Consider the following 7870-nt stretch of genomic DNA (forward strand, 5'->3'; position numbering starts at 1 on the left):
TACAGGACAAGAGAAGTAGTACTGTGCAGAGTCCATACATACAGAATAAGAACAGATACCGAGAATTACACCCGACATACAGGACAAGAGAAGTAGTACTGTGCAGAGTCCATACATACAGAATAAGAACAGATACCGAGAATTACACCCGACATACAGGACAAGAGAAGTAGGTACTGTGCAGAGTCCATACATACAGAATAAGAACAGATACCGAGAATTACACCCGACATACAGGACAAGAGAAGTAGTACTGTGCAGAGTCCATACATACAGAATAAGAACAGATACCGAGAATTACACCCGACATACAGGACAAGAGAAGTAGTACTGTGCAGAGTCCATACATACAGAATAAGAAGAGATACCGAGAATTACACCCGACATACAGGACAAGAGAAGTAGTACTGTGCAGAGTCCATACATACAGAATAAGAACAGATACCGAGAATTACACCCGACATACAGGACAAGAGAAGTGGTACTGTGCAGAGTCCATACATACAGAATAAGAACAGATACCGAGAATTACACCCGACATACAGGACAAGAGAAGTAGTACTGTGCAGAGTCCATACATACAGAATAAGAAGAGATACCGAGAATTACACCCGACATACAGGACAAGAGAAGTAGTACTGTGCAGAGTCCATACATACAGAATAAGAAGAGATACCGAGAATTACACCCGACATACAGGACAAGAGAAGTGGTACTGTGCAGAGTCCATACATACAGAATAAGAACAGATACCGAGAATTACACCCGACATACAGGACAAGAGAAGTGGTACTGTGCAGAGTCCATACATACAGAATAAGAACAGATACCGAGAATTACACCCGACATACAGGACAAGAGAAGTGGTACTGTGCAGAGTCCATACATACAGAATAAGAACAGATACCGAGAATTACACCCGACATACAGGACAAGAGAAGTGTACTGTGCAGAGTCCATACATACAGAATAAGAAGAGATACCGAGAATTACACCCGACATACAGGACAAGAGAAGTAGTACTGTGCAGAGTCCATACATACAGAATAAGAAGAGATACCGAGAATTACACCCGACATACAGGACAAGAGAAGTGGTACTGTGCAGAGTCCATACATACAGAATAAGAAGAGATACCGAGAATTACACCCGACATACAGGACAAGAGAAGTAGTACTGTGCAGAGTCCATACATACAGAATAAGAAGAGATACCGAGAATTACACCCGACATACAGGACAAGAGAAGTAGTACTGTGCAGAGTCCATACATACAGAATAAGAAGAGATACCGAGAATTACACCCGACATACAGGACAAGAGAAGTGGTACTGTGCAGAGTCCATACATACAGAATAAGAAGAGATACCGAGAATTACACCCGACATACAGGACAAGAGAAGTAGTACTGTGCAGAGTCCATACATACAGAATAAGAACAGATACCGAGAATTACACCCGACATACAGGACAAGAGAAGTAGTACTGTGCAGAGTCCATACATACAGAATAAGAACAGATACCGAGAATTACACCCGACATACAGGACAAGAGAAGTAGTACTGTGCAGAGTCCATACATACAGAATAAGAAGAGATACCGAGAATTACACCCGACATACAGGACAAGAGAAGTGGTACTGTGCAGAGTCCATACATACAGAATAAGAAGAGATACCGAGAATTACACCCGACATACAGGACAAGAGAAGTAGTACTGTGCAGAGTCCATACATACAGAATAAGAAGAGATACCGAGAATTACACCCGACATACAGGACAAGAGAAGTGGTACTGTGCAGAGTCCATACATACAGAATAAGAAGAGATACCGAGAATTACACCCGACATACAGGACAAGAGAAGTAGTACTGTGCAGAGTCCATACATACAGAATAAGAAGAGATACCGAGAATTACACCCGACATACAGGACAAGAGAAGTGGTACTGTGCAGAGTCCATACATACAGAATAAGAAGAGATACCGAGAATTACACCCGACATACAGGACAAGAGAAGTAGTACTGTGCAGAGTCCATACATACAGAATAAGAACGAGATACCGAGAATTACACCCGACATACAGGACAAGAGAAGTAGTACTGTGCAGAGTCCATACATACAGAATAAGAACAGATACCGAGAATTACACCCGACATACAGGACAAGAGAAGTGGTACTGTGCAGAGTCCATACATACAGAATAAGAACAGATACCGAGAATTACACCCGACATACAGGACAAGAGAAGTGGTACTGTGCAGAGTCCATACATACAGAATAAGAACAGGTACCGAGAATTACACCCGACATACAGGACAAGAGAAGTAGTACTGTGCAGAGTCCATACATACAGAATAAGAACAGATACCGAGAATTACACCCGACATACAGGACAAGAGAAGTAGTACTGTGCAGAGTCCATACATACAGAATAAGAAGAGATACCGAGAATTACACCCGACATACAGGACAAGAGAAGTAGTACTGTGCAGAGTCCATACATACAGAATAAGAAGAGATACCGAGAATTACACCCGACATACAGGACAAGAGAAGTGGTACTGTGCAGAGTCCATACATACAGAATAAGAACAGATACCGAGAATTACACCCGACATACAGGACAAGAGAAGTAGTACTGTGCAGAGTCCACACATACAGAATAAGAACAGATACCGAGAATTACACCCGACATACAGGACAAGAGAAGTGGTACTGTGCAGAGTCCATACATACAGAATAAGAAGAGATACCGAGAATTACACCCGACATACAGGACAAGAGAAGTGGTACTGTGCAGAGTCCATACATACAGAATAAGAACAGATACCGAGAATTACACCCGACATACAGGACAAGAGAAGTAGTACTGTGCAGAGTCCATACATACAGAATAAGAACAGATACCGAGAATTACACCCGACATACAGGACAAGAGAAGTGGTACTGTGCAGAGTCCATACATACAGAATAAGAACAGATACCGAGAATTACACCCGACATACAGGACAAGAGAAGTAGTACTGTGCAGAGTCCATACATACAGAATAAGAACAGATACCGAGAATTACACCCGACATACAGGACAAGAGAAGTAGTACTGTGCAGAGTCCATACATACAGAATAAGAACAGATACCGAGAATTACACCCGACATACAGGACAAGAGAAGTAGTACTGTGCAGAGTCCATACATACAGAATAAGGACAGATACCGAGAATTACACCCGACATACAGGACAAGAGAAGTGGTACTGTGCAGAGTCCATACATACAGAATAAGAAGAGATACCGAGAATTACACCCGACATACAGGACAAGAGAAGTAGTACTGTGCAGAGTCCATACATACAGAATAAGAACAGATACCGAGAATTACACCCGACATACAGGACAAGAGAAGTGGTACTGTGCAGAGTCCATACATACAGAATAAGAACAGATACCGAGAATTACACCCGACATACAGGACAAGAGAAGTAGTACTGTGCAGAGTCCATACATACAGAATAAGAACAGATACCGAGAATTACACCCGACATACAGGACAAGAGAAGTGGTACTGTGCAGAGTCCATACATACAGAATAAGAACAGATACCGAGAATTACACCCGACATACAGGACAAGAGAAGTAGTACTGTGCAGAGTCCATACATACAGAATAAGAACAGATACCGAGAATTACACCCGACATACAGGACAAGAGAAGTGGTACTGTGCAGAGTCCATACATACAGAATAAGAACAGATACCGAGAATTACACCCGACATACAGGACAAGAGAAGTGGTACTGTGCAGAGTCCATACATACAGAATAAGAACAGATACCGAGAATTACACCCGACATACAGGACAAGAGAAGTGGTACTGTGCAGAGTCCATACATACAGAATAAGAACAGATACCGAGAATTACACCCGACATACAGGACAAGAGAAGTGGTACTGTGCAGAGTCCATACATACAGAATAAGAACAGATACCGAGAATTACACCCGACATACAGGACAAGAGAAGTAGTACTGTGCAGAGTCCATACATACAGAATAAGAAGAGATACCGAGAATTACACCCGACATACAGGACAAGAGAAGTGGTACTGTGCAGAGTCCATACATACAGAATAAGAACAGATACCGAGAATTACACCCGACATACAGGACAAGAGAAGTAGTACTGTGCAGAGTCCATACATACAGAATAAGAACAGATACCGAGAATTACACCCGACATACAGGACAAGAGAAGTAGTACTGTGCAGAGTCCATACATACAGAATAAGAAGAGATACCGAGAATTACACCCGACATACAGGACAAGAGAAGTGGTACTGTGCAGAGTCCATACATACAGAATAAGAAGAGATACCGAGAATTACACCCGACATACAGGACAAGAGAAGTAGTACTGTGCAGAGTCCATACATACAGAATAAGAACAGATACCGAGAATTACACCCGACATACAGGACAAGAGAAGTGGTACTGTGCAGAGTCCATACATACAGAATAAGAAGAGATACCGAGAATTACACCCGACATACAGGACAAGAGAAGTAGTACTGTGCAGAGTCCATACATACAGAATAAGAAGAGATACCGAGAATTACACCCGACATACAGGACAAGAGAAGTGGTACTGTGCAGAGTCCATACATACAGAATAAGAACAGATACCGAGAATTACACCCGACATACAGGACAAGAGAAGTGGTACTGTGCAGAGTCCATACATACAGAATAAGAACAGATACCGAGAATTACACCCGACATACAGGACAAGAGAAGTGGTACTGTGCAGAGTCCATACATACAGAATAAGAACAGATACCGAGAATTACACCCGACATACAGGACAAGAGAAGTGGTACTGTGCAGAGTCCATACATACAGAATAAGAAGAGATACCGAGAATTACACCCGACATACAGGACAAGAGAAGTAGTACTGTGCAGAGTCCATACATACAGAATAAGAAGAGATACCGAGAATTACACCCGACATACAGGACAAGAGAAGTAGTACTGTGCAGAGTCCATACATACAGAATAAGAAGAGATACCGAGAATTACACCCGACATACAGGACAAGAGAAGTGGTACTGTGCAGAGTCCATACATACAGAATAAGAACAGATACCGAGAATTACACCCGACATACAGGACAAGAGAAGTGGTACTGTGCAGAGTCCATACATACAGAATAAGAACAGATACCGAGAATTACACCCGACATACAGGACAAGAGAAGTAGTACTGTGCAGAGTCCATACATACAGAATAAGAAGAGATACCGAGAATTACACCCGACATACAGGACAAGAGAAGTGGTACTGTGCAGAGTCCATACATGCAGAATAAGAAGAGATACCGAGAATTACACCCGACATACAGGACAAGAGAAGTAGTACTGTGCAGAGTCCATACATACAGAATAAGAAGAGATACCGAGAATTACACCCGACATACAGGACAAGAGAAGTGGTACTGTGCAGAGTCCATACATACAGAATAAGAAGAGATACCGAGAATTACACCCGACATACAGGACAAGAGAAGTAGTACTGTGCAGAGTCCATACATACAGAATAAGAACAGATACCGAGAATTACACCCGACATACAGGACAAGAGAAGTGGTACTGTGCAGAGTCCATACATACAGAATAAGAACAGATACCGAGAATTACACCCGACATACAGGACAAGAGAAGTGGTACTGTGCAGAGTCCATACATACAGAATAAGAACAGATACCGAGAATTACACCCGACATACAGGACAAGAGAAGTGGTACTGTGCAGAGTCCATACATACAGAATAAGAACAGATACCGAGAATTACACCCGACATACAGGACAAGAGAAGTAGTACTGTGCAGAGTCCATACATACAGAATAAGAACAGATACCGAGAATTACACCCGACATACAGGACAAGAGAAGTGGTACTGTGCAGAGTCCATACATACAGAATAAGGACAGATACCGAGAATCACACCCGACATACAGGACAAGAGAAGTGGTACTGTGCAGAGTCCATACATACAGAATAAGAACAGATACCGAGAATTACACCCGACATACAGGACAAGAGAAGTGGTACTGTGCAGAGTCCATACATACAGAATAAGAACAGATACCGAGAATTACACCCGACATACAGGACAAGAGAAGTGGTACTGTGCAGAGTCCATACATACAGAATAAGAAGAGATACCGAGAATTACACCCGACATACAGGACAAGAGAAGTAGTACTGTGCAGAGTCCATACATACAGAATAAGAAGAGATACCGAGAATTACACCCGACATACAGGACAAGAGAAGTAGTACTGTGCAGAGTCCATACATACAGAATAAGAACAGATACCGAGAATTACACCCGACATACAGGACAAGAGAAGTGGTACTGTGCAGAGTCCATACATACAGAATAAGAACAGATACCGAGAATTACACCCGACATACAGGACAAGAGAAGTAGTACTGTGCAGAGTCCATACATACAGAATAAGAACAGATACCGAGAATTACACCCGACATACAGGACAAGAGAAGTGGTACTGTGCAGAGTCCATACATACAGAATAAGAACAGATACCGAGAATTACACCCGACATACAGGACAAGAGAAGTGGTACTGTGCAGAGTCCATACATACAGAATAAGAACAGATACCGAGAATTACACCCGACATACAGGACAAGAGAAGTGGTACTGTGCAGAGCCCATACATACAGAATAAGAACAGATACCGAGAATTACACCCGACATACAGGACAAGAGAAGTGGTACTGTGCAGAGCCCATACATACAGAATAAGAACAGATACCGAGAATTACACCCGACATACAGGACAAGAGAAGTGGTACTGTGCAGAGTCCATACATACAGAATAAGAAGAGATACCGAGAATTACACCCGACATACAGGACAAGAGAAGTAGTACTGTGCAGAGTCCATACATACAGAATAAGAAGAGATACCGAGAATTACACCCGACATACAGGACAAGAGAAGTAGTACTGTGCAGAGTCCATACATACAGAATAAGAACAGATACCGAGAATTACACCCGACATACAGGACAAGAGAAGTAGTACTGTGCAGAGTCCATACATACAGAATAAGAACAGATACCGAGAATTACACCCGACATACAGGACAAGAGAAGTGGTACTGTGCAGAGCCCATACATACAGAATAAGAACAGATACCGAGAATTACACCCGACATACAGGACAAGAGAAGTGGTACTGTGCAGAGTCCATACATACAGAATAAGAACAGATACCGAGAATTACACCCGACATACAGGACAAGAGAAGTGGTACTGTGCAGAGTCCATACATACAGAATAAGAACAGATACCGAGAATTACACCCGACATACAGGACAAGAGAAGTGGTACTGTGCAGAGTCCATAAATACAGAATAAGAACAGATACCGAGAATTACACCCGACATACAGGACAAGAGAAGTAGTACTGTGCAGAGTCCATACATACAGAATAAGAAGAGATACCGAGAATTACACCCGACATACAGGACAAGAGAAGTGGTACTGTGCAGAGCCCATACATACAGAATAAGAAGAGATACCGAGAATTACACCCGACATACAGGACAAGAGAAGTAGTACTGTGCAGAGTCCATACATACAGAATAAGAACAGATACCGAGAATTACACCCGACATACAGGACAAGAGAAGTAGTACTGTGCAGAGTCCATACATACAGAATAAGAAGAGATACCGAGAATTACACCCGACATACAGGACAAGAGAAGTAGTACTGTGCAGAGCCCATACATACAGAATAAGAACAGATACCGAGAATTACACCCGACATACAGGACAAGAGAA

This window comes from Lithobates pipiens, unplaced genomic scaffold (assembly GCF_037356315.1).
Source record: "Lithobates pipiens isolate NorthernLeopardFrog02 unplaced genomic scaffold, aLitPip1_a1.2 Scaffold_63, whole genome shotgun sequence".
Classification (NCBI taxonomy): domain Eukaryota; kingdom Metazoa; phylum Chordata; class Amphibia; order Anura; family Ranidae; genus Lithobates; species Lithobates pipiens.